Source organism: Mesoplodon bidens, assembly GCF_964165515.1.
Source record: "Mesoplodon bidens genome assembly, chromosome: 5".
In the NCBI taxonomy this organism is placed as follows: domain Eukaryota; kingdom Metazoa; phylum Chordata; class Mammalia; order Artiodactyla; family Ziphiidae; genus Mesoplodon; species Mesoplodon bidens.
The window spans coordinates 122,611,319-122,638,613 of NC_138161.1; the positions used below are offsets into that span (position 1 = coordinate 122,611,319).

The 27,295-nt window shown below is 40.7% G+C and overlaps 1 protein-coding gene and 1 pseudogene across 3 annotated transcripts in view; one reads left to right on the top strand and one right to left on the bottom strand.

Moving 5' to 3' along the window:
* The window catches only part of LOC308618136 (ubiquitin-conjugating enzyme E2 E2), a 349,746-nt gene that overhangs the window by 156,944 nt on the left and 165,507 nt on the right, over positions 1-27,295 (top strand). The gene's annotated exons all lie outside the window — the stretch shown is intronic.
* The window catches only part of LOC308617527 (elongation factor 1-alpha 1-like), a 69,588-nt pseudogene that overhangs the window by 36,890 nt on the left and 5,403 nt on the right, over positions 1-27,295 (bottom strand). The window contains exon 2 of the transcript in view: positions 24,880-25,063. The product of the transcript in view is annotated as an elongation factor 1-alpha 1-like (transcript). The remainder of the gene's footprint in view (positions 1-24,879; positions 25,064-27,295) is intronic.

Genomic DNA, 27,295 nt, shown 5'->3' on the forward strand with positions numbered 1-27,295 from the left:
TGAAAGGGTATGTAAAACTCAGGTTTACTGTTACTGCGGTTTTCCACTTGTTATATATTGACAGAATATCATTATATCTTTGCTTTTGGCATTCGCACTTATTTATATCTAAATGACAGTAGCCATCATCACATTTTAGTAAAGTAATAAGTAGTGTAAATACACAAGTTTATGTTTGTATATGTAACAGTAGTTATATAGCAGCTAATACTTACTGGATGCTTATTTACTGTTTATTTGTGGAATGCTGTTTGCTTTACATACATTGGAAGCATTTAATCCTTAGACTAACTCTATGTGGTAGATATGTTATCCCCATTTTTCGTACAAGAAGTCTGAAGTGTTAGGGTGGTTGGTTACTAACCCAAAGTCATACAGCTAGCACATTCCACAGGCAGGTTCTTAACTACCCAACTGAAGGTTAATGAGTAGGGGATTCCCAGAAATCAACCTGAGTTGCCAGTTACCTTAACTGATAGTTAAGCTATATATTTTTAAGTACTAGTTTCATAATAATAGTAAGTTTGAAATAAATTTATAATGTACCCGTAAACCATACTTTAGGAATGAGAACACTATATTGCCTGTGTATTAACACATTAAGCGCTCATCAGAATTTTTATTGGACATCGATCATGCACTATGTCCAGGGATGATGGAAAGATTTAGAAATATGATCACGGTCCTCAGTGATCCTCATTGTCCTTTTTTTTTTTTTTCAGCCTATGCCTCTCTTGGACAAACAACCAAAGCAAAGGGCATGCCCTCCTTAATTTTAAATCTCAAAATAAATTAAACTCAGGTATTCTCTACTATCTGAGTCTGTTTGGTTCCCGACTTTGTATACTGAAAGAGACCTCATTATTTAAATATATTTGGTCCCTGAGTTTCGGATAGTGAGTAGTAATGAAAGCTTGAATAGCAGAGGAAAACAACTCCATCTTAAAAAGTTTGTTCAGTTTCCTGAGTTTGGAAGAATTTGGATTGTGAGGGATATATGTATCACGTCTTAAAATAATAAAACAATAATAAATGGAATGCAGTGGTGATGTAAGACAGTATTTCTATCCCTCTGTCACTGCTCTACTGTGTACCCTTTGAATATAAAGATACTCCACCAGGGCTTCCCTGGTGGCGCAGTGGTTGAGAGTCCTCCTGCCGATGCAGGGGACACGGGTTCGTGCCCCGGTTCGGGGAGATCCCACGTGCCGCGGAGCGGCTGGGCCCGTGAGCCATGGCCGCTGAGCCTGCGCGTCCGGAGCCTGTGCTCCGCAACGGGAGAGGCCACAACAGTGAGAGGCCCGCTTACCGCAAAAAAAAGAAAAAAAAAAGATACTCCACCAGAATACCTATTCCTCTCTAAAAATAATTTTCACAGAAATTTAGTAACTGGATTTTGGTAATATGTTAATGTTCTATTTATGTTGGCTTACATTTATATATATAAGTAGGTGAAATGGCTTAGCACGTCGATAAAAATTATTGGGTATGAAAAGAATTAAAGCACTTGATCCACATAATGATGGTACTACAGTTCTTTAAAGATAAAGCCTGTAATGGATTATGCTGAGACCAATGGCAGGGTGGAGAGCCCTTTTTTGAAATAAGCCTTAATAATGTAGACTAGTGAATGATATATAATATTCTGCTAAACTATAATCAATTAATTCATTCAGCAAGTCATGTACCTAATATATTCCAGGCTCTGTGTGAACTGTCTGCATGGTGTCTGACCACATGAAAATTAAAATCTAGTCAAGTTGTCTGCTCTTGAGAGGCAGTATTTATGGTCTGGAGACAGATGGCTTGAATTTGCACTTGGCTCTTCCGCTCACTAGCTGGTTGAACTTGGGTGAACTGTTTAACTCTTTGTGCCTCCGTTCCCTCGTGTGGCTTATTTAATAAAGGAGAGGAGGGGGAGAAGAGAGAATTCTAATAGCAACTACCTTGTGGGGTTTTGTGAAGGTTAAATAGAGAAGTGTATGAAGGGCTTGGAACAGTGCCTAGTATAAGAAATGTTAGTTATTTTTATTATTTTAACGTGGAGACAGATGGTTAGAAAAAACTACACATTGTGGGGATCCTGGCCTGGTCCGGAAGGGTCAAGAATGACTTTCCTGGGGATGTGACTTGGGCCTGAGAAGTGAAAGATGAATAGTGTTGACTGACTGAATAGGAAAAGAATTCTGGGCTGAGAACAGCAAGTATGGAGGCCGGGAAGGAGCCTGGTCAGAGCAGCGTGAGGACCAGTCCAGGCCAGAAGAGGTGATAGGGGCCGCATCTGGTACAGCCTTGGAAAGCCTTTGGCAGGGTGGTTTTAAGCAAGGAAGAGTTTCATCTTAAAGGGATCATCCTGCACGCATTCTGCGAACGATTTGGAAAGCGGCAGAGCACATGTGGGGAGCCCAGCAGAAGGCTGTGGAGGAGTCAGGTGGTGGTCTGCAGTAAGGTGGACGATGGGTAGAAGTGGGTGGAGTCAGATAATCATGGCTTCACGTTTAATGGAGGTGAAGGGTGAGGGAGAAGAACTGCCAGTGAGGACTCCCAAGATACCAGATAGAAGATACATACGTTGCAGGTGAGTCCAGAGAGTAGAGGGAAGGTTCTAAAGAGAGACTGAGGATGTACTGTACTTTGCTGATAATACTGAGGAAGTTGAGGGCAGTGGTTCTCAAGGTGTGGTCCCTGGACCAGCAGCCTCAGCATCACCTGGGCACTTGTTAGAAATATGAATTATCAAGTCCTGCCTTAGACTTACTGAGTCAGAAACCCTGGATGTGAGGCCCTCCGGTCTGTGGTTTTTGTTTGTTTGTTCGTTTTTGCAGTACGAGGGCTTCTCACTGTTGTGGCCTCTCCCGTTGTGGAGCACAGGCTTCGGACGCACAGGCTCAGCGGCCATGGCTCACAGGCCCAGCCGCTCCGCGGCATGTGGGATCTTCCCGGACCGGGGCACGAACGTGTGTCCCCTGCATCAGCAGGTGGACTCTCAACCACTGCGCCACCAGGGAAGCCCCGGTCTGTGTTTTAACAAGCCCTCAGGTGATTTAAAATTTGAGAACACCGTTCTTAGAGGCACAGTGGAACGGTTTAGGAAGAGGGACAAGTGAATGATAGAGCTAAGGACTTGATTGCTTTTGCGCAATGACAGAACTTTTGAGCAGGGGTCAGCAAACGATAGCCAGTAGGCCAAATCTGGTCCACTGCCTGTTTTGGTATAGTCCAGAACCTAAGAATGGCCTTGTTGGTTTCCGTTGTTCAAACGAGCACCGAGGAAACTTGGGAAGTAGGATTCCTCAATACCGTTCTTTTTTTTTCCAAAATAGTTGTGACGTTTTGGAATGTCTGATCTCACTCTCTTGGTCTTTCTGCTCTGTCCAGCTTTGGAGATGGATGGCATATCACCAGGAACCTCAGAATTCAGGTCTTAGGAGAGACAGGATAGTGACAACTTCGGATTGGAAAAGTTTAAAAGACAAATTTTACTTTCTCCCGGTACATTCTTGGAGAACTTGGTATAGTGATGTATATTAAAGGGATATATGCTGAAGTGAACATTTTCAGCTCACCTCTGTATTGTCAAAGTGGCATTTTACTAGGTTTATTTTTTATTTCTTTGTCAGTAGAGTAAGTCTTCTGAAAACTATTAGAAATGCCGTCTTTCTGCGAAGAGATTTCAAGAAATTCTGGAGGCAAAGTGTTTTATAGCCAACGCCTTAACGTTGATGATGCATCTTATTTCTTTAAAATGGTCTGGATTTAAACCTTGAAATCAAGTCTCAGAAACACAAACTTCATATTAAATACTTTATTATGTATTAGTGTAATTATGAGAAAACTAGTAGAATACACACTTTTTCTTCTTAGATAAAAATTAAAACTGTATATGATGAACTTGGAAGTAAAATGAAAATTAAAAATTTAATGTGTAAAAACCAATGCAAATTACTTACAAAACCATGTGCACAACTCAGTTTTCTTCTCCTGCCAAGCAGTACCTTTCCATTATAATTTACGGTTCACTATTTGCATTATGCAATATATTTATTTACGTTAACGTGTTGCTAGTGTGAAAGTGGAAGAAAAAATACTGTACAGACGATTTCTGGACCCTTTCTCACTTTGCTGAAGTACTTACATCCTTCTTTGGCACTTGAGTTGAGAATTACACTCCTTCCTCTACTGCAGGGCAGGTCGCTTTTAATTACCCCCTTCTCTTGAATATTCTCGTACTTCGGAGCATGAAAAAGGCAACACATTTCTGTCTGAACTATTGCCATTCCATTGATAAAACAAAATGCTGCTGATAGGGTTTTATGAAGCCCCGCTAATGTAGTTTTGCAGAGATTCTGAGCTTATATTTTGCAAAATAGATTTGCCAGAATACCAAAGTCAGGAAATCATGTTTCTATTAGAAGAAAACATAAATATTCCTACAGATCAGAATTCTTGACTAATCTCTTTGCCTAATAAACTACATGTAGTCATAACAGAAAACAGACAAAAAGGAATGAAGTGGGCCGTTTAATTTATAGATGAGGAAAAATAATAGTGGATGAGTTGATGTGTCGTGTGGATAGGCGCCTATGGCTACCAGCTCACTCTTAGAGTTCATCCTGAGATGTGCAAGTGGACATACGTATCCATGTGAATGTGGGTGTGTGTATGTATGTGTATATCTGAAACCCTGCTTTCATGATGCCATGCCTTTCAGTACTGCAGTTAGGTACGAGAATTCACTTACTGGCCACTTATATAGAAAACCAGGTTTCCTATCAAACTGTAGTAACCTTTAAAGCATCAAATTCATTTTTTCCAGCCTCAGATTTCTTTCCCTCTCCCCCTCCCTCCTTTCATCCGCTCCTCCTTCTCTCCCTCCTTCCTTCCTGCTTCTGCTAGTGCTTAGGACTAGTTCTGGGTTCAGGAGATACAGCTGTGAACAAGTCTGTGTTCTCATTCAGTTTGCAGTCTAGTGTGGCGAGACAGATAGTAATCAAACACAAAGTGAATAAGAAGATATCAGAAGTGAATACATGCTCTGCAGACAAGTAAAACCTGGGGTTCTGCTGGAGAATGAGTGGTGTTCCCTTAGAGTGGATGGTTAGGGAGGTCCTCTCTCAGGAGGGGATAGTTAAGCTGAGCCCTGGTTGTCATAGAAGGAATCATCATGTTAATATCTTTGGGAAGGACATTCTAGGTGGAGAGACCAGTGCAGAGACCCTAGGGCAGGAATCAGGTAACAGAAGGAAGACTGGGTGTCTGGAGTATGGTGAAAAGGTGGTGAAAAGATGAGCCCGGGGCAGCAAGCAAACACTTTGTAGGCTAGGGAAGAAGTATGGATGAAATAACCAAAACAATAATAATAGTAGCGGCCACTGTTTATTGATTCACTTTACTCTGTGCCAAGTACTCTGCTTGGCATATTACCATCTACGATCCAATTTAATTCTCGAAATTCTATGAGATAAATATTGTTACCCCCATTTTTCAGATGAGGAAACTGAGGCTGCAGAGTCCATTTGCTTAAGATCACATATCTATGAAGTGGAAACAAAGTGGGATTTTATTTGCACCCTGGTCAAGTGTGATGCAAAGCTGGTGCTCTCAACTACCATGCTGTAGGGAATCTGTACAGTTCTTTTTTTTTTTTTTTTTTTTTTTCCTGTATGTGGGCCTCTCACTGCTGTGGCCTCTACCGTTGCGGAGCAGAGGCTCCAGACGCACAGGCTCAGCGGCCATGGCTCATGGGCCCAGCCGCTCCGCGGCATGTGGGATCCTCCCGGACCGGGACACGAACCTGTGTCGCCTGCATCGGCAGACAGACTCTCAACCACTGCACCACCAGCGAAGCCCTGTACAGTTCTTAATTTTCACCTCCTGTCCCCTTTTTCCCTCAAAAATTTTCTTATTCAGTTATGCAGGTGCTGGGGCATAGCCAGAGAAGCCCATTATATTCCATTGAAACTGGTTTCCAGTCTTCTTTGTATTTTATTTCTCCCATTTGTCACTCTAGGCCCCTTCCTTGGTAACTCACAGTGTCTTTATTGGCAAAGAATATAAACTTAGAATAAGACGAGGGTGTTATGCCGCTGCTTCCAAGCAATATCAGCCCCAGGACAGAGTTCCTGCTTGGTAATCATTGGTACTTCCAAATGAAGTACGCCAACAATTGGCCAGAACGATTTTCAGATTTTCTAGTTTCACTAAAAATTAGTGGGTACTCCTTAAAAAATGAGTACTAGATAAGGGTCAGGATTGATAATGTTTAGAAAATGTTTTAAGAACGTTAATCCAGGAGCTGATATTTTGTATTTCAGAAATACATTAGATATTTTAGGTACAATGTCCTGAAGATTTTCAACCATCTTTAGTTTGGATATTCTTTGCAGGGCGGGGGGGAAATATATATATATATATATATATACATCCTCCTTTTATTAAATACAGAATAGAAAAAATAATTTTATCTGACATTTGTCTCTAGGCATATAGCTGAGATGTCATTAGAATTACAATATATGAAATAAAGTTAATATTCTAGTCATGTGCTTTTAAATGGGCATATATTAGCAGTAGCACGAAGGCTCGTTTTGATTTCAGTAACTTCCGAGAATATCTGCCGTCTGATCCAGCACGAGACCCTTAGTGGTTGTGACACTCAGTTGAAGGCTCAGAGTGAGCCTGTGGCCTTAATCTGATGCCTGTTTGGACACTAACCCTGGGTGTGGTTGAGGCCCCGCCAGAGTACAACCACAGCCCAGCCATCCTTGACCTGCCTCAAGCTTGACAGGCTAAAGGCGCCTGAGGGAAAGGGTCCGTGGTGGCCACAGGTGCAAACTGCATGTGTCTTTCAGAAAGTGAGCAGCAGTGGCAGGCTGGTTTGCTGGGAGGGAGGTATTGGAGCTTGCTTTGTAAATGGTTTATACTCACTCAGAATTAAATTAACAAAAGTTCTTTCATAAAATTAGGCAAAGATTACCAAAAAAAAAAAAAAAAACTTCATGAAACTGAAGTGAATGTACCTTCTTGAATAGATGTAATTATTTTTGTATAGTTATGTCTTAACTTGCCCTTTGCAGTGCTTGATCTGAGCATTCAGAGAAATACCCATAGGCAGGACTTATGGACGTTGCAGTGGCTGTCAAAAGCAGATAAACACTGCACATCTTCCAAACACCTCCAGTTTTGCTTTTCTGGAATCTAGTAAAATGAGTCTTGTGCCATTAATTGCCAAGGCCTAATTTTAAAATCCAACCTTGTGTTTTGTTCAGTTGTTTGTAGATTGTGGATGTCAGGTGATACAACAGTGTATTGAGAAGTTCTTTGTTCACTCGGAACACACATATTCAGCTTTCCATGGAGTAGCATTGCAACCACATAACAGGGCTCTGTCATCAGCCTGTTAAATCCTCAGAGTAATTATGTGTGATGAATGCCATAGTAGGATAGTAGTGACTTTAAAGATAAGCCAAGAGAACAGACAAAAAGCACTCTCTGCTCACACCAAGGGGAGAATCAACCGTGTCAGTGACCAGAAAGCAGACCATTGGTGGACTCTCGTGACTGCTTCTCTGTGTATCTCTTTCTTCCTGCCTCTCTCCCTGCTGTCCCTTTTTCTCTGCAGTCCTGTTCAGGGACTGGATGCAAAGTACTACTGATTGTATTTCAGAAGCAGAACCTCTGCCCCTAATCTCTCGATTCCCCTCCTTTGACATTACTTTCTAAGAGAATGTTGTTGGATTACACAAACACACACACACGTGCGTGCAAGCACACACAAATACATTTATTTCTAAACTCAGTAGTAATGAAATTCTGCATGTCGGAATATCATATGAGGAATATCTGTATTGGTATTTCTCGAACGTTGGCTTTTTATGTGAGTGCAATAAGATTCGATGCCAATATTTAATCTATTCTTCCCACCCCTCCCTCCCCACGTAACTCTGCATTTATCAAAAATAAATGCCCAAATCAGTGGAGTGTTTCTGTAATGGGTAGGAATTACCTTAGACTTACTACCCATAACCCACAGGCTTATCATCATTTTTTAGCACATAAACCAATTGTTCCTACATTGAGCTGTGGTTTTCCTTGTTATTTGATGAATAGATCACTTGAACAACTATTAGAAATATTGCATTTGGAATTGAACAAGCAAAGGGTTAAAACTGTCTACTGGTTTTCTTATTTTTAATTCTGTTTCAGGAGTGTGTTCATAGCAGTCCCACGTACCTTGTTTTGCAAAGATTTTTTTTTTAAGTCAGCATTTTTGGCAGTTTAAGAAGCATGGTTTTTATGCTCTGTGTTTAAGATAATTGCCAACTTCAGCTTTCAAATATTTGTCAGGCCTAATATGTCTGTGCTCCTCACTCCTTTGGCAACAGGCAGAGAGACTTTGCCTATAAATTTTCTTCGGTTTTCTGCACTGTCAAATTATATTTTATTGTGTCTGTATTGAGTCCAAGGGAATTGGAGACACGAGTAGTTTACCACAGTCTGTGTCCCACTCTTCTATTTAGTTCAGCCACCTTGTTAGTATTAGGAAAGTTGGCTTGTATACTTTGACTCAGGTATTTAGGTGTTTCTCTGATGTGAAATAAAGTGTGGACAAAGTTGATGCTGCTTATAATCAGTGCATTTTTGAGAAATACAGCAACAGATTTCTCTACAATAGCCTTGGGTTTGTTTTCCTTTAAAAATGTTATAGATGGGAAGTCATATGGTATAGTATAATGTGGTACACAGATTCAGGTTTGAATTCCAAATCTTTTTGCTTCGTAAACTTGGGCAGGGCATCTAACTCTCTGAGCCTTTGCATCCTTTTTTTAAAGCATGAATGATACACCTCCCTCACTGAGCTGTAAGAATGAAAAACAGGGTTATGTCAAACCTCCAACACTGTGTCTGGTGCATTTCTTTAGCCCTGAAGTCCCAGCTCTCCTCAGTGGCGGGTATCAGTCAAAAGTCTGGTCCTCTGACACACAGAAATGGTTTTTCAGTCACAGGACGTTGTTAATTTTTACCAGCTAGTAGGAAGTCTGGGTCCTGGCAGATGGTTATGCAGAGTTACGACTTTTTCAGCTAGTTTTCCCCTGTAAAATTCTGTTCAGGACTTTCCTCAAGAGTTCTAAACGTCAGTAATAGTTGAAAGGCAGCAGAGGCGGAGGGCCGTCGAGGCTCTCGGCTGGCTGGCTGGCGGTCGATAACGGGCCATTCACTGAGGTGGGGAGCAGGGGAGGAACGTGAAGCAGGTCTGAGTGAGACTGAGGTGGCTTTTAACTTTACTTAGAAACATTTCTAGTTCCCAGTATTACTCATTTTAGGTATTTGTAAATTTGCATGATCTGTCATTTGGAGACACCCTTTTATCCCTAACTCAAATATAGATCACAATAACAGAAATTCATGGCAGTGCTGATGTCACTCAGAAGAATTGACTGTTTATTGAGTTTTCCATAACTGGTGCCATGTTAAAATCTCAGCATCTTTTGTGTGTGTGTGTGTGGCACGCGGGCCTCTCACTCTTGTGGCCTCTCCCGTCGCAGAGCACAGGCTCTGGACGCGCAGGCTCAGCGGCCATGGCTCACAGGCCCAGCCGCTCCGCGGCATGTGGGATCTTCCCGGACCGGGGCACGAACCCGTGTCCCCTGCATCGGCAGGCGGACTCTCAACCACTGAGCCACCAGGGAAGCCCGCAGCGTCTTTAATGACACTTTTCTCCATGAAGATCATCTTAGTAAGGATCTAAATGTATGTTTGTTTTAAAAAATGAATAAAGACAGTAACTTGAGTATAAAACAGGATCACTTAGAAGTTTTGTATCGGCTGCCTGAAGGTGGTACCAAAAAGTAAAAGCCAGTGTTAGTCTGTCCAAGGTCATGCCGTTCATAAAGATTTGGCAATGTAGAGAACAGTATAGAGATTCCCTAAGAAACTAAAAGTAGAGCTACCATATGATCCAGCAATCCCACTCCTGGGCATATATCCAGCAAAAACCATGGTTCGAAAGGATACGTGCACCCCAATGTTCACAGCAGTACAGTTTACAATAGCCAAGACATGGAAGCAACCTAAACGTCCATCTACAGAGGAATGGATAAAGAAGATGTGGCACATATATACAATGGAGTACTTCTCAGCCATAAAAAAGAACAAAATAATGCCATTTGCAGCAGCATGGATGGACCTGGAGATCATACTAAGTGAAGTAAGTCAGACAGAGAAAGAAAAATATCACATGATATCGCTATATGCAGAATCTAAAAGAAAAAAAAAAAGATACAAATGAACTTATTTACAAAACAGAAACAGACTCACAGACTTACAGAACAAATTTAGGATTACCGGGGGGAAGGCCAGGGGGGAGGGATAGTTAGGGAGTTTGGGATTGACATGTACACACTGCTATATTTAAAATAGATAACCAACAAGGACCTGCTGTATAGCACAGGGAACACTGCTTAATATTCTGTAATAACCTAAATAGGAAAAGAATTTGGAAAAGAATGGATATATGAATATGTATAACTGAATCACCTTGCTAAACACCTGAAACTAACACAATATTGTTAATCAACTATGCTCCAGTATAAAAATAAAAATTAAAAAAAAAAGATTTGCCAATGTATTTTCCAGTTTTCTTCTTCCTTCTTTTGCTGCCTGCCTTTTTTGATTCCCTCTTTTGTTTCTTCCTTTTTTTGTAGAAACGATGCAGCATACTGCAAAGGGAAGGTCAGTACCTAGGTTCAGATCCTGGCTCTGTCACTTACTACTTGTCTGATCTCAGACTGATCTGTTTAACTCTCTGAGCAAGTTTGCACTTCCATATATCTGTTAGAATGGAGAGAACAATGCCTAATTTATGAGGTTACTGGGAAAACTGAGAAAATAGATTTCAAGGGCACATTTAGTAAGCAGGAGTTTTTTATATTGTTATCATTAGGCATCCAGTTGAAACTACAGAGTAACAAATTTGATGATTTGTAAAAAAGCTCAAACAAATTTGATGATCTATGGGTTGCTAAATAAAAGATTTTGGTTAAAGAGGAGATTGAAACTAACAGTTAAAATGAGTTTCCTAAAAATTATCCCTGAGGTTATCCGTGCTAACCCTGTCTTCCGAGACCATGATAATTGAGTTGACTGTAAGAAAGAGGGGATGACGAAGCAGTGCTCCTGCTAACTTAAAGAAAACGCGTGTGCCCAGAGGCAGGCATGTCCAGCCTAGTTAGAGAAAGTACTTTAAAATCCAGCCAGCAGTACTTGAGACTTCCCTGGTGATGAATTGCCTGCCAAACTCTGCCACTGAGCATTCAATTTAATTCACTTATCTGTCTTGGCATATAGCTTCCTTATAAAGCCAGGGCCCTCACAGGGGGAGAAAGGCCAGCAGGAAAGCCCATTCCAAATCTTAAAGCGACCATACTTAGTGATAGTTTGAATTCATGGGCTGTTTTCTTCCCAAACTCCCCAATTGTTTTGGAGACATATATTTCTTCAGTTTCACGTGCTAAAGATATTCTCCAAAAGACGTCGTCAGGATGGCATATTCTTTCTTTTTCTCAGAAGAGCCCTGACTTTCAGAACAGCCCAAAAAAGAGGACTTGCCACTATGCAAGTGGATGTCAAGCCCCTTCATACCCTCCTTCTCTCCCTCCCCGCCGGAGCCTGTATCCAAAACTAACCTGTCATATTTCTTCTCTTTTTGTTTGGGAAAGAAGTTAAAGCCCCGGGTGAGATCTGAGACAACCTGGCATCATGGTATCAGCCCTAGTTGTCTACATGTCTGTTCCTTGGTTCTGTGACCATAGCTAGGATCTCAGTGTCCACAGATGTCAAATTATGTCTTAACATTTTGATGTCTTGATTAGCTAGAGGGTTCTTTTTGAAAAATTTTAAACTTGTAATTGTGAAAATGTCCAAACATACACAAAAGTAGGGAGTGAAACCCCAGGTGCCTAGCACCTTCCGCTACCATCAGCATTTGCTGGACTATTTCATCTCTCTCTCCTGCACTTCTCCTCCCACTTTATATGGTTTGGGGTTTTTTTGTGTGTGGAGTATCTTGAAGAAAATGCCAGTCCTCGTTTGATTACACTCCTACATTTCATTTTACATCCCACGGAAAACCGAAAACATTCAAGTCTTTTACCTATGCCTCCCTTCCCTCCCCGCACCCAACCCCAGGAAAGAATTACCAATAGTACAGAAATGTAAACATTTCTGTTTTCCAAAGATTTCTGATTTTATAATCTTGCTTCAGCAGTTCTTTCTTTCGTTCGTTCTTTCTTTCATCCACCCTTCCTCCCTCCCTTCCTTCCTTCCTTCCTTCCTTCCCTCCTCCCTCCCTTCCTTCTCTTATGCATGCAGGATCTAGTTCCCTGACCAGGGATCGAACCTGGGCCCCGTGCCTTGGGAACGCAGAGTCTTAACCACTGGACCACCAGGGAACTCCCAGCAATTTTTAATGTGAAGTTTATAGAACCCTGGGTGGGTATGGGAACCTTTGGAAATTAATACAGCTATTTGTATGTTTGTGTATTTGTAGTTTGGTTTGGTTTGGTTTGGTTTGGTTTGGTGGGGGAGATCAAGTGATGTCTTTTATTAAAGTTTTGAAGGAGTCCCTGGCTGGGAGGTTTTGAGCCTGGGTAGAGAATGTATAGGTAAGGTCTCACCTGATCCTGAGGCCTTGCGTACATGGAAGCACTCTTTGTACGGTCGAACCTTGAGAAAGAATCTATTAAAATACACCAGCACAGCATGATGGTGTCTTTGTAGCATGACACTGAGCTAATTCTGCTTACAATTCCGTATGTAGTGGGGCAGAACCATTTAGGAAAAGACTATAAATCAATGCCGTCTACCCATTTTTGGGAAAGGGTTATCTAAAGCTAGATAGGATATGTATTTGTGGCCTCAAGATCGAGTTATCAGTCTCCTCCAGTGTCTATAAAGAAATACAGCTTTTCTCTTTCTTTGTGCTAATAAAATGTTTTCAAGAGAAGGCCATTTAGTGTTGATTTGGGTTAGATACCTTATTTGTCCAAAAATGGATATAATTTATTTGGAAACATCATCCCATCTGAGTCACACTGGACATCTGAATCTTTAAATAACACACATGCTGCTCCTTTGGTCCTGCAGCCCTCTCTCCCAGCCAGGATAGATGTGAGTTTAAAGCTGGTAAGTGTGCCAGCCCTGGGTAAGGCATTAGCTCTGTCAAAGTGTATCACTCTGTTGGCCTCTTCCAGGTCCTAAGTCTTTACAGTAAGGTATACAGAACCTGACTTAGAAATGAACTTCTCCCAGTTGAACACCAGAGTTGGAAATTGGGAGCGGAGTTTTGATGACAGTGAAAGCTGCTCACCGAAGCAGAACCCAGCTGGGCCGCACGACCTATATCTAAGAGTCACAGTTCACAAAAACTCCCCAAGGTTTGCCAATACTTTTGTTTCATTTTCTTTTCCTTCAGGAATACACTTGTTACTTGGAATACGCTTGTCAGTTTTTGTGGTTTTGCTTTACTTAGATGTAATATCAAGCGTGAGCAAATGCGTAGGGTTATCCTAGCTCATGATGGAGTTCCCTCAGGGATTATAAATTATGCTATCAGAAATCAGTAATAGTTTTTGCATGACTCAAAGAACAGGCTGCTGTATATGGGGCAGTGCTTTGTTTCTACTTTTGCAGGAAATTATTAGATCTGAGTAGCCACAGTACCCAAAGCAGATGGTTGCTTATTACACCATCATGAGTTTGGTTCTCATCATACTTCATTATTAAAGAAGATAATTCTGATGGTATTGTCTGTTCGGCTACCATTCCAACCATTGGCTTTACTTTCTCAAGAGTAATGGAAAGTGGATTGTGCTGTGTCCTTGCTTCTGTTTCAGCCACAATCCTGAGGATGAGTGTAGTTAGATGACTGTGAAAGGGGCAGGGTACCACGTGTCTACTGCACCTTTAAATATTCAACACAACATCAGTAGTGCAGGAAAATCACCGAAGGGGGAGTTACACAGGTTGACTGTTAGAAAACAAGTATTGGATCACAGAATGAGAGGTTTCTGGGGCTGTGATAGAATGCCAAACCAAGATCAATGTGTGTACAAAACAATCAAGTATTAGTAAGATGTACATAGAATAGAAGAACCCTTGGGTGGAATTTTCTAGAAGTAGCCTTATGGCTGCTCCCTGATTAACATGCTCTTACATGGGTAGGAGGTGAAAAGACAATACAGTTCACCCATGAACAGCACAGGGTCCACTTAAATGCGGATTTTTTTTTCGATAGTAAATACCACAGTACAGTGTGATCTGCTCTTGGCTGAATCTGTAGATGTGGAACCGTGTATATGGAGGGCCAGCTGGAAGTTATACATGGATTTTTGACTGTGAAGCGGGTCATCACCCCTAACCCCTGTGTTGTTCAGGGGTCATTTGTATGTTGTCATTCCTTCTAGTGAAATCTTATCTTCCAAATACTTTCCCTCTAACTTTGTAAGGCAACTGGGAAAAATGGATGCCGTAAAACTGTTTCTTTATTTTGAACTCTTTCTGCTATAACTGATGTATGTTCCTCTTTTTTAGGCTCTATTAATTTCTTAGGGCGGCTGTAACAAATCATCACAAATTCAGTGGCTTAAAAACAAAAGGAATTTATTCTCTCACAGTTTCAGAGGCTAGAAGTCTGAAATCAAGGTGTCAGCAGGGCCGTGCTTCCTCTGAAAGGTCTAGAGAAGAATCCTTTCCTGCCTCTTCCTAGCCTCTGGAGGCCCCCAGCAGTCCTTGGAGTTCCATGGCCCTCCTTGGCTTTGTAGCTGCATGCATCACTCCAATCTCTGCTTCCACTGTCACATGGCCTTCTTGCCAGCGTGTGTCTCCTCTGTCTCTGTACCCAAGTCTCCCTCCTGTTTCTCTTATAAAGATACCACTCATGGGATTCAGGGCCCACTCTAATTACCTGATCTTAACTTAATTACATCTACAAAGACCCTATTTTAAAATAAGATCACATTCACAAGTTCCAGGGCTTAGAACTTGAACATCTCATTCTCAGGGAGATAAGTTAACTCAATAGAGGGGCCATAATCAGCGATAAGCAGAAGGGCTGGTTTTCAGTGTTAGATTCAGAGTTACGGTTTTATTTCTTCTTGGTTTTATTATAAAATTGTTAATCACAGAGTTAAAAAGTGGAGATCAGTCTTCTGACATAATGGGAACTTGTGTTAAGTGAGAGATGATTTTACTTTGTACAGAATGTTTTGTTTGGTTAAAATTTTCTGTTTTTATTTTCTCTCGATAGTGTTTAAACAACAGTTTTAACCTTTAGGATATGATTTCTTGATTTTTCCCTTTATTTTTTGTTGCTCACATACTTGACACAGATTTCCAGAAATAGATGTCAAGAGAGTAAATACAGGGTGGGAAATAACTGGCTGTGAACTCTGTTGTTTAGCACACACATAAAGGAATGAGGCATCTGTGTTATGAATGCTTTAATAAACCCTCTAGTTTATTATAGAGATTAAGGTTGAGGAATACTATTAATTATGAAGTGTATAGTACTTTCAGTTTTTCTTTCTTACTAATTTTACCCTTACAGTAGCCCTGTGAAGTTAGAATATGTATTATATCCACTTAAACGATGGGAGAACTGAAGTGTATAGAGTTAATATGAATCCTGTCCAGGGCCCCAAGTGGCGGTATGTGTAGATAATATAAAAGAACAGATCACATGTGCCCTACTCTCAAGGCATTTAGATCTAGTGTGGGTGCAAACAAGCAACGAGCAATTATATTTAATGTAATGTCAGTGCTAGAGGTATCTATAGGCTGCTTTGGTAGCAAATGGGTGAGCTGTGACAGAAAAGGAATGACAGTTCTTAAGGAAAAACATAGAATGAACACAGACCATTCCTTCCTTCCATTTTCCCTTTTTTTTCCTCCTTCTCTTCCTTCTTCCCGCCCCCCTGGAACTGGCATACAGTTTCTAAGTTTAAAAAAGTTTGGTGAACAAATTAAAGAGAATGATCATTGTAGAGTAATGTGCTCTGAAGGATCAAGTGCAGATATTTCACATCACAGAGCAGAAACTCAGGGCAAACTGTGTCTGCTCTAGTCCAGGGAAATCCAGGAATCGGGCAGCAAACTGTCTCCTGCAGTTGAAGCCCTGGAAGAAGCCATCTCAGCTTCTGAACTACACGTGGCAGTTAAGGTCGTCATGGCCCAAAGCATCACCTGAGGTTGGGAGGATGGGACCCTATGAGGGTCCAGCAGCTTCTGTTCTAAATGCACGTAACCTGCTGGTCTCTGATCCGTGTCTCCTGGGGGAGAGGCAAGCCCTCCCTTCTAGCCCTGGTCTTTCGGTCTTTCAGAGAGTGAAGCTCCACTCCTGCTTTCTCCCTTGGAGACTGAGGATAATTCTGGGCTTCACCTGCATGTCTGTTGGTTATTGAGGGCATCCTAAGAAGAGTCAGGAGGAAAAAGGGATTGAGGTCAAATTTATATATGCTAAATTAAATTTTTCAATATTACAACTTAGAAGTACTCCAGTAGTTTCTTCTATAATAGTGTCTCAAAAGAATGCCAGAAATGTCCCAGCTGTCTATTTAACAGTTGTATCATTTTTGGCAAGTTACTTAAGTTCTCTGGGTTACATTTCCTTGCACCAGAAGACTGAGGTACAGAGTGTGAAAATTAAGTACTTAGTGCAGTGCATGCAGCCTTCCAGGGAGGCAGTGAACTAATGTTGTTGTTATAATTATATGCATAATTTTGTTTTCAGCAGTTTATGAAAATCTTTAATGCATCATTGCTAACTATGCATTATTAAAATTAATAATTCTAATTGGAACGAAAGTGGAATCACGGTTGCTTGTCTGTGTGTCTATTGATCATTAAAATTATGCCAACAGCACGTTTATATGACAGTATGGACCTCATATGTAGCTAACTTGTGTTCACCGAAGTGTCAAGCCCCCCAGAGATGATGCAGAATTACCAATGATTATAATCACATATTTAATTCAATAGAATAACTTAATGTATTAAGTTAACTTAATGTAAATGTTGGGCTTTGTTAATAAAATGCATTGCAGTTGTTTATAATCTCCATTTTCACTATCTTAAAATTTATTTGCTGTGTTTTTAAAGAAAAGATTGTTGTTCATGTTAAAAATCCTTTGACTTATAAAGGACCTTATTTGTACACTAGATCATTTTGGAAGGATATAATTTCACTTAGTAGTAGTAGTGCAGCCAGACTAAAGTGGTTTCAGAGAGCTTTCAAAGGCACAATGCTCTTAGCTGATGGTTCTTGCTAGACATTATTGACAAGCTTAAAGTATTTAACTGCTCTGTGTGAAATTAGAGGTAGACTATTAGTAGAATTCCTACCGGTTGAACTGTAAATTCAGACAGGAAGATTAGAATGTTAGTTCCTCAAGATGTTTGGAAAATGCAATTCAGCTAAGTTAAATTTGGACACCTGACTGTTTCTACCATAGGTGAGAGTCCAGAGACAATCCTTTTTCCCTCGTACCTTTACTCAGGTACGCTTACAACGTGATGCAGTGATTCTCAAGGTGTGGTTCAGGACCGCAGCATCAGCATCACCTGGGAACTTGTTAGAAATATACAACTTCCAACCCCTCCCCATACTTACAGAATCAGAAACTCTGGCCTGGGAGCTCAGAAACCTGTGGGGGTTTTTTTGGTTTTGTTTTTGTTTTTTGTTTTTTTTTGCGGTACGCGGGCCTCTCACTGTTGTGGCCTCTCCCATTGTGGAGCACAGGCTCCGGACGCACAGTCTCAGCGGCCGTGGCTCACGGGCCCAGCCGCTCCGTGGCATGTGGGATCTTCCCGGACCGGGGCACGAACCCATGTCCCCTGCATCGGCAGGTGGACTCTCAACCACTGCGCCACCAGGGAAGCCCGAAACCTGTGTATTAACAAGCCTTCCAGGTAATTCTGATGCAGCTGAAACTTGAGTATCATTGCTTTTTATCACATCGGCTCTTGGCAATTTGATGGAAATTTTAAGAAAGAACTGACAAACTAGAGAAAGTATTGCATTGTAGATAGGGAATCAAGATGCTTATTGCAAAGATAATTTAAACTTCAGCTCATCATGTGGTTAACATTAGGCAAACATTTCCCTTTAGCTTTGTAATAGAAACAAATGATAAGTGTTTCAAGCCATTAATAAGAAATTCATATCGTATTGATTTCTGCAGTAGTATGGCTAATATCCCTTTGATTATAACTTTTCCTAATGATGTTTTAACTATACACCCTCAGGGAAGAGATTGGAAGTATTAAATTTCAAGTTCCAACTGTAGTCGGTAAGATCAGTCCATCCTTAATCGTTTGGTACCTCCCCTTGCCCCGCCTCCCAAAGACTCAGTCTAAACGACTTTATTTCCCTCAACTTCTAACGCTCCTTCTTCACCTTTTCGTGAAAGAGATTCCATTACCTCTGTCCGGAAGCATCCTTTCCCCCGCCCCGCTCTTTGCCTTGACTTACTCATTCTTTAGATTTGAGCTTAGACATTTCTTGAAGTAAACTTCCCTTAGCTTCTCTGTGTTGCCACAGATCCTGTGCCTAGCACTAGAAAGTGCTTGCTTGTGTGTTGCTCTGTAGCCCCTCACGCACTATACAGACATACCTCGGAGGTAATTCGGGTTGGGTTCCAGACCACCTCAGTAAAGCCAATATCACAATCAAGCGAGACGCGTGAATTTTTTTTGTTTCCCAGTGTGTATAAAAGTTATGTTTACACTATACTGGAGTCTGCTAGGTACGCCGTAGTGTTATATCTTTAAAAACAATGTACACGCCTAATTTTAAAGTGCCATAAAGTTTTTTATTGCTAAAAAACGCTAACCATCATCTGAGCCTTCAGGGAGTCGTAATCTTTTTGCTGCTGGAGGGTCTCGCCTTGGCGTTGATGCCTGCTGACCGACGAGGGTCGTGGTTGCTGAGGGCTGGGGGGCCGTGACAATTACTTAAAATAAGACAGCAGTGAAGTTTGCTGCATCAACTGACGCTTCCCTTTATGAATGATGCCTCTGCAGCGTGCAGTGCTGTTTGACAGTATTTTACCCACATTAGAACTTCTTTCAAAATTGGAGTCAGTCCTCTCAAACCCTGCCACTGCTTTATCAATTAAGTTTATGTAATACTCTAAATCCTTTGTCATTTCAACAACCTTCACAGCATCTTCACCCAGAGTAGACTCCATCTCAAGAAACCGCTTTCTCTGCTCATCCATAAGCAGCAGCAGCTGCTTATCCATACAGGTTTTCTCATGAGATTGCAGCAATTCAGTCGCATCTTCAGGCTCCACTTCTAATTCTAGTTCTCTTGCTGTTTCCACCACATCTGCAGTTACTGCCTCCACTGAGGTCTTGAACCCCTTCAAGTCATCCATGAGAGTTAGAATCAGCTGCTTCCAAGCTCCTCTGAATGTTGATATTTTGACCTCTTCCCATGAATCACGAATGTTCTTAATGGCATCTAGAATCGTGAATCCTTTCCAGAAGGTTTCAGTTGACTTTGCCCAGATGCATCAGAGGAATCACTGTCTATGGCAGCTATAGCCTTAGGAAATGTATTTCTTTAATAATAAGACTTGAAAGTCACAACTACTCCTTGATCCATGGGCTCCAGAATGGAAGTTGTATTAGCAGGCATGAACACAGCATGAGTCTATTTATTTATTTGTTTGTTTGTTTATTTATTTATTTTGGCTGCATTGGGTCTTCGTTGCTGTGTACGGGCTTTCTCTAGTTGCAGCGAGTGGGGCTACTCTTCATTGCGATGCGCGGGCTTCTCATTGCGGTGGCTTCTCTTGTTGCACGGCACGGACTCTAGGCACGTGGGCTTCAGTAGTTGTGGCACGTGGGCCCAGTAGTTGTGGCTCACGGGCTCCAGAGCGCAGGCTCAGTAGTTGTGGCGCACGGGCTTAGTTGCTCCACGGCATGTGGGATTTTCCCGGACCAGGGCTCGAACCTATGTCCCCTGCATTGGCAGGTGGATTCTTAACCACTGCACCACCGGGGAAGTCCCACAACGGGAGTCTTGTACATCTCCGTCAGCGCTCTTGGGTGACCAGGTGCATTGCCAATGAGTTGTATTTTGAAAGGGATCTTTTTTTCTGAGCAGTAAGTCTCAACAGTGGGCTTAAGATATTCAGGAAACCATCTTGTGAACAGATACATGTGCCGTCATCCAGGCTTTGTTCCATTTCTAAGGCACAGGCAGAGTAGATTTAGCATCATTCGTAAAGGCTCTAGAATGGTAAATGAGAATTGGCTTCCACTTAAAGTTACCAGCTGCTTTAGCCCCTAACAAGAGAATCAGCCTGTCCTTTGAAGATTTGAAGCCAGGCACTGACTTCTCCTCTCTAGCTATGAAAGTCCTAGGTGGCATTTTGTTTAAATGTAAGGCTGTCTCATCTACATTGAAATATCTGTTGCTTAGTGTAACCACCTTCATGAATTATCTTTAGATAGGTCTTCTGGATAACTTGCTACAGCATCTCCATCAACATATGCTGCTTCACTTTGCACTTCTTTGTTACGGAGACAGCTTCTTTCCTTCAACCTCATTAACCAACCTCTGCTAGCCTCAAACTTTTCTTATGTAGCTTCCTCCCCTCCCACCGACTACATATCACTATAACAAATAAAATAATAATGAGAAAGTTTGGAATGTCATGAGAATTACCAAAATGTGACACAGAGACATGAAGTGAGCAAATGCTGTTTGAAAAATGGTGCCGATAGACTGGCTCAATACAGGGGGATCAGTATATTAACTGTCAAGGAAGGTACTCAAGTACAGCCTTGTCTCAGCTTCTAAAGGTTATTAGCTATATGTTATCATGTATTTTCCAAGTTCAGTTTCATAGTGCGGATTTCTTTTTATCATGTTTGGCAAAAGATAGGCGTTCAATGAATCAGTGTCAGTAGCTCAAGAAGTAGTATATTAGCCTTAAAAAAAAAAAAAAGCTGCATCCAGGTATACTTCCCAAATTGACAGGTGAATTCAATCATCACCTTATTATGTTATGATTAAAGCTGATCTAAAGGTACCTGTTCTTACAAGTTATGGTTATTTGATATATTTTAAAAAAATAGTCCTATAGGAATTTGGCGTTTAGTCTTGGAAGGAAAATAATTAACCTCTGCTGCTGTTATACCATAAATTTGGTTTCATTTGTGTTTTAAACCTGAAATATTTTAAATTAACCATAGTGACTACTGAGCAGAACCAGAAAACCCAAATATCCATACTTGGTCAGTCAGATTGGCAAAGATTAAAAAGATGTAACTCGGCTTGTCAAGGATGTCGGGATACAGGCAGCATTGTATGCTGTTGGTGACGCTGTAAATTGGCACAGTCTTTCCAGCTGGCAGTTCATCAGTGTGTGTCCTGTGACTGTGAAATTACAAAGGCAGTAACTGGACAGGTGCTCCGAGGTATTTGTCCATGGCCCGTCATGTAGCATTTTGTGTAATAGTACCCTAAATTTCGAGCAGTGAGAGCTTTATGAGGTAAGTTGTGGTATATCTATTCAACAGAATGAATAGGCAGCCATTAAAATGTTGATTGATATATATTATACATATTTATGTATATATATAAATATGGAAAGACTTGCTTATGTTAAGTAAAAGGAGGGAAGTGATTACATAGCTGTAGTTACTTAAGCAAAGGAAAACTTTCAGAAGGAAATACACCAAAATAACAGACGTTTCTGGGGAAGTAATTGTGTGGAATAGTGTAAAACTCAAATATTTTGAATTCGTGTGTGTTTTCCACACAGACTTCTAGTATAGTGGTTCTCAAACTGTAGTAACTCAGTAACTTCTCAGAAGTCTTGTTAAATATGTAAATTGCCTCAACCCCAGAGAATCTAATTTAGTGTGAATCTGAAAACCACACTTTCAGCAATACTGCTGAATTTATTTTTTATAGTTTCTATTCCTTCTCCCTAACATCTATGCGTAGTACTACTAGAAAATTATTTTAATAGCACTAGTATTACATATGGTTGTGTGTATAACTTTAAAAAATGCTCATGTACATAAGACCTAGCCTCAGAGAATGCTAGGGCTCCCTGGGTGCTTTAGGAATACCACAACGCATGAAATGTTTTCTGCCAAACAGATTTAAGCTGCTAGGAACTCCATTAAGGTGTTTAGGTTCCTTTGAATAAAGAGGGTTTTTTTTTTTTTTTTTTTTTTTTAAGAAGATGTTGGGGGTAGGAGTTTATTAATTAATTTATTTATTTTTGCTGTGTTGGGTCTTCGTTTCTGTGCGAGGGCTTTCTCTAGTTGGGGCAAGCGGGGGCCACTCTTCATCGCGGTGCGTGGGCCTCTCCTATTGCGGAGCACAGGCTCCAGACGCGCAGGCTCAGTAGTTGTGGCTCACGGGCCTAGTCGCTCTGCGGCATGTGGGATCCTCCCAGAGCAGGGCTCGAACCTGTGTTCCCTGCATTAGCAGGCAGACTCTCAACCACTGCGCCACCAGGGAAGCCCAAAGAGGGTTTTTTAATCCAAGAAAAGGGGTGGTGGTGTTGAAAACAAAAGAGTAATAAACAACTGATAAAGTGGAATATACATTGTTTAATTCCACGAGAAGATAAAACTGATTTTCAAAGTAATATCTCATTTTAATAGTCCACATTTTAATGTTAAAAAGGATGCATCTGTTTCGTGTTGTAAAACAAGTATTAAACTCTGACTTGACAAATTGGAAGCTATTTAGGACTCAAACTTATTACATTTCCCATTGAGATTAGGTTTTCTTTTTTCCTTCATAGAATAAAGCTTTTCCTGACTCTTAATAGGATATTTCCTTCCATTCTCTTTTTTTGTCTTTGCTATGCCAATTTTTAGTTTACTACAGCATCTGACCTCTGTGGTTTGAAAAACAGAATTTATATAAAATTGTATTAGAATATGGTAAAATCATTCACTGAAGAGAAACTGAGATAATTTTAGGACCTATGAAATTATTTGATAAAGATCTTTTTCTGTAATTTAAAACATGTCACAAAGAAGTTAAATGTTTGATGAAATAATAATGATTTGTATATTATATGAGAATTATATGGACCTTAATGTTGCAAACCTATCCAAGCCAATTTGATTATTCATATTTTTTCAGGTTCTTTTGGTAATTGTCACAGCCTTGCTTCAGGTGAACGGAGATCTCAGACCAAATTTTGCCGCACGTACAAACCTTTGTTATCTCTCAGACACAAAAAAGATCATAGAACCCTTTTTCATAGGCAAGTAAATTCCCTGCTTTGTCCTTCTAAACATGCTCAGACAAGCACTAAGGCAAGAAAGTATTCTGATTAGCTAACTTTCTAGTCTGATTAGGCATCAGAACCTTCTACTAATTTGGGAAGGGTGTTTGGTGCAGGAACAAGGCCTGAAGGTGGTCATGACCTTGCATGCAACTCAAAAGGAATTAGACTAGGGGACTTGCCCGAGAACCCACTCCATTCACACAGGGGTGGAGGAGCCTGGATGCTACTTCTGGCCAGTCACTTATTCTGAACGCTGTTTATTTCCCCAATAAAATCTATTGCTGACCTCTTTGGTGCTCACAGATGCAGCCTCCATTGGAGGTGCAGGTAAACACATTGCATCCATCTGCCTCTGGAGTGAAAATCTTGAAGAGAGTCTTTGGCCAAGCTAACTAACCACTCTCAGAGTGGTAATTCTTGACTTGGCCCCTTGCATGTTAACTTGCATATGTAGGGATACATCATATGATCTATACTGATATTTTTTCAAGTCTCAACGATGATCAATCAGTGGTTTGTGAAAAATCAGTGGGACCAACATCTTGTGCTTTAGTGTAATTTGGAGTGGGATGGGATAGATGTACATTGCTTGTACTAAGTATTATTTTGTGAACGTTTTCTTTCTGTTATATATGTATATATCATTGGGTAGTGATATAAGATGTATATCCCGCTGTCACAGACACAGATAAAAATGTTTGAAATCAGCAGTTAGTATTTTAAAGTAAATTACAGATGAGGTACAACCATAACTTTAGTCAATCCTAGATTTGTAACAGAATAGAATTTACTGGCTTCTTGAGGGTTATCTTAGTAACTAAAACATCTAAGCCTTTCCCATATTTCCAAAATTCCATTACTCTTATGTGGAACTGGCAGCCAAGATAGTAACTGAAAAAGAAAAAAGTGTTGTTTGTTGAAAAGCAGGTTTTACGCTAGGCATTCTATCAACCACCGAATGTTTTCTGGAGGTGTTAAAAATCACTGTTACGATAGATCTTTCATGTTAGCATATAGACAGACTCCCTGAATCTTCAGAACAACAGTAGAAGGAGATGTGATGCGACGTGATGATTACAGAGGTAATGAGTCTCAGTGCCAGATTTAGCAGTATTTAAGTCATGCTGTTACTTTGCAAATGATACTTTAATACGGTTAAAATTCCCTTGACGGTAAGGATGTTAGATTAAAGACCTTAGCACCTGTTCTAGTCTTCCTGATTTTGTCTTTCACAAACGTTACTTTTCAAATGTGCCCATCGTAACGCTTGAGCTGTACCGTCTCTGGCTATGCAGATGCTGCAAATGGAAAGAAGAGCTACCCCTCCTTCACCCTCAGAATGAGCTCTTCTCGTTGCTCTATCTGTACAGTGATGGGTTTCTCTTACCAGATCTCCCTGAGAGCCAGCATGGCAACGACAGGAGTGGAAGCTACTCAGGACTTGAAATAGCACAGGGAGGTGCCTTCTCAGAATCACCACAGCAGCTTTAGGTGTTGCTTGAGGATTTGTGTTTCGTTTTGTAGGGGCTTTGCAGAGAGTATTCCCGCTCACCTGCTCTGCAGGGTCTTGAGAGAGACCTGAACTAGACCGTGAGCTGTTTCCTTCACATTGCAGTCTTTGTGCCAGCAGATAGAAGGAGCCGAGTAAATATTTGCCAAGTGAATGAGTGGGTCATTAAGTTCATTGATGTCGTCTTCTCTGGACGCCTGGTCAGCCGATTTGAATTGCAGGGCACCTAGCACGTGCAGTGGGGACGTTCTCCCGCTGCCCTCTCTTGCTCAGGGCTGCCGGGTCCTGAAGATTCTGCCTCACTCCTCAGCTAAACGGTTTCAAAACCAGCAGTCAGACTCGCATGGATGCTGACAAAAGGCCAGCTGGTAGGCTGCTAAGTCTCGGCTTGTAGACACAAGAATGAATAAACAAAATACTTTTTATTTTAACATCTTTATACTCCATACTTTATTGGAGTATAATTGCTTTACAATGTTGTGTTAGTTTCTGCTTTATAACAAAGTGAATCAGCTACACATATACATATGTTCCCATATCTCATCCCTCTTGCGTCTCCCTCCCTATCCCACCCCTCTAGGGGGTCACAAAGCACCCAGCTGATCTCCCTGTGCTATGCAGCTGCTTCCCACTAGCTATCTATTTTACATTTGGTAGTGTATATATGTCCATGCCTCTCTCTCACTTCATCTCAGCTTACCCTTCCCCCTCCCCGTGTCCTCAAGTCCATTTTCTACGTCTGCGTCTTTACTCCTGTCCTGCCCCTAGGTTCATAGTCAGAAAGAGAAAAACAAATACCGTGCGCTAACACATATATATGGAATCTAAAAAAAAAAAAAGTGGTTCTGATGAACAAAATACTTTGGAGGCATTTGGGATGTGACTGTTGCTTGAAAGAAGGAGTCCATGATGAAACATTAGAACAAGGGGCCCTCATTTACTGTAGAATTTAAGATTTTCTAACAGAAATTATTATTTATGTTAGTTTCAGTTGTCCACTGAATGTGAGGTCGTTGACTACGTGAGATATGACTGTTCACACATATTTTTAATCATTCATTAATTTGATACTTACTAATGAGATATAACTCTGTAGTAAGAATGCCAATGACATTCTAAATACAATCCTTCCTTTCATGGTAAAAGAAAATGAGTCTCCTTATAGAGAATTTGGACATAAAGGCACAAACAGATGATGAAAACCACCTGTGATCTCACCATCCAGAGATGATGAAGATCAACATGTTGGTATCTTTTCAGGTTTTTAATTCTGTTTGTGCCTGTAATTTTTATAAAAATTAGATAAAATTAACTCTACTTTGCTTTTTTCACTGAGCAAGTTCCCCATATTCAAAAAGTCTTCAAATATATAATTTATAATGACTTCATATTCTACTGTTTGAATATATTATAAGTTATTTAACCATTTTTCTATTTTTAAGATATTTACATTGTTTCCATTTAAAGTACGTAAATATCAGTATTCCTATGGTAACCTCTGTAGCCTCCCACATGGTGCATTGTACGTAACAGGAGCCCAGTAAATGCTTAGTGAAGGTATGAACTGGTTAGATTTCCCAGAAGGAACTCTGTAACTGCTTACTGAGTCACCTCTTGAATAAAATGAAGGAATTGGATTAGAAAGCTTATAAAAGAGGTCTTTCTTTCTGTCAAGTTTTATGATTATGTGATTTGGAAAAATAATTGTAATTGACAGTCCCATAGTCAGTCACATCATGTTAAATGTATGTATAAAGATCATACAAGGCTCTTTTATGTGGTGTTGGAAGTGAAGCTTAAAGTAATCGGAAGCGCTAGAGAGTAACGTAGGAGATAGACAGTTCTAAGAAGCAAGGCCACACACAGACAGTTCTAAGAAGCAAGGCCACACCATCTCTCGGTGACCGTTCCTCGTTATCTGTAGTCTGGGGACAAGTCATGTTCATAATTCTCACTCCCATGACAGGTCTTTACAGTTCTCTTCACCATTTACACCAGAACCACTTGTAAAGGGGCAAGAATAGTCACTAAGTGTTGAATCATGATATGTCTGTTGATATGTATATCTGAAACTTAGTTTAAATCCTGCTTCTTCTGTGAAGTCTTCTCCGCAGACTCCCCTTCTTTCCAGGACAGGAATGGCCTCTACATGTATATTTTTCTGCCTTTGTAATTAGAACCACACATGTTCCGGACGAAGCGTTGCCTAGTCAGGAACAGAGTAGCCTTGAGGAAGAGGATGAGAACTGTTTTCAGATGGGTAAAAAGAAGGTCATGTGGATCGTGTACGAGAAGTAGCATCCATATTCCTTTTGCTTTCAATTGAGGAAGCAAGATTTTAGTTTATTTAGTCTTAGGGAGAACTATTCTGAAAGTTAAAACTCTTCCAAAGGGCATGGTCTACCTGATCATGTGTGAACTAGTAGTCTTTAAGCATCTGTAGGATTGTTGTATGGGG